This window comes from Propithecus coquereli, unplaced genomic scaffold (assembly GCF_000956105.1).
Source record: "Propithecus coquereli isolate 6110/MARCELLA unplaced genomic scaffold, Pcoq_1.0 Scaffold6359, whole genome shotgun sequence".
In the NCBI taxonomy this organism is placed as follows: domain Eukaryota; kingdom Metazoa; phylum Chordata; class Mammalia; order Primates; family Indriidae; genus Propithecus; species Propithecus coquereli.
Window position 1 is genome coordinate 4,410 of NW_012152351.1, and position 1,205 is coordinate 5,614.

The 1,205-nt window shown below is 62.2% G+C and overlaps 1 pseudogene; it reads right to left on the reverse strand.

The window, feature by feature from the left end:
• Nucleotides 1-1,205, reverse strand: part of LOC105822776 — a 4,002-nt pseudogene that overhangs the window by 655 nt on the left and 2,142 nt on the right.

Genomic DNA, 1,205 nt, shown 5'->3' on the forward strand with positions numbered 1-1,205 from the left:
CCCAGGGCACCTGCTTCTCCCTGTGCAGTAGGGGTCTCCCGAGACCCTCAGCCTGAGGCGGCCTCTGCCCACCCTCTGCAGCCCGGGATTCCACTTCCCCGTGTCCCACATGGACCGTCCTGGCCGTGGGGCTCCACATCCAAGTCCCCGTTTCGTTTAATACGCTTCACTCCTCGGTACTGGAGGAACCCGAGTAAGATTTTCCAGCTGAAATTCTAGCGTCATTGCTGGACATGAGCGTTTGCAGCCGGAATTGTGAGAAATTAGCGTGGCGCGTTCACGGCCGCTTCCTGGCCGATGCCCCAGGGACCCTCGAGGCAGCCGCTCCTGCCCACGGGGAACAGCACTGACGTCCCTCTCAGGGAGACGCCGCAGGTGAGGGCAGGAGCGAGGACAGACCCGCACCGTCCCTGCTCTGGGTGCCACCTGGACGGACCCCCTGGCTGTGGGGCAGGAAACGAACTGTCCTGTCTGCCCAGGCCTGAGGGGCCGCGGACGCTGCAGTTAGGTTCCCAGATGAGAAACCCCCCTTCCCCCCCACTGCCGAGGTGGGGAAACGACAGAAAGACCCGAGAGTCCTGGGCACCGACCCTCTCACTGTCCCCTGCGTTGCCTCTGTCTTCGCAGAAACACAAAACTTCCTGTTTCTCGTCTCCTCTCCCCTCAAGCACCCTGACCCTGGGGGAATCACTTGGCCCGTCCCTCACTCCAAATGACAGGCAGCGACCACCTTGAGAAAGGGGAATTGGCTCGGAGGGGAGAGGGGAGGGGAGGACACAGAGCACAGACCAAATGCCCCAATAAACGTGGCCCCTGGGGACTGTGTCCCTGAGGAGCTGGACAAGGGGAACCTGGATGTGGGATAAACACAGTGACCACAGCTGCCCCGATATGGCTGGTCCCTGTCCCCACAGGCTCTAAGGCCACCTGCTTCCCTCCTCTTCCATGTTATCCGCAGGAAACTCCAGGAGGAAGCGCCATGTGGTGGGAACCTGGAAAGAGCACAGGCCTGGAGGGACCCAGAGGACGCCACACTCCCGAGACAGTCCCCGAGGAGCCACAAAAGGAGCTGGAAAGCACACAGAGGATGCCCATGGGTGCTCAAACCCGTCTCGGTCACAAGGGGGCCTCCCAGGGGGCTGCACAGGCAGCGACCCCCAGTCCAGGCCTCTGGGGTCTTTTCCTTGTTGTCCTCATGACGGCTG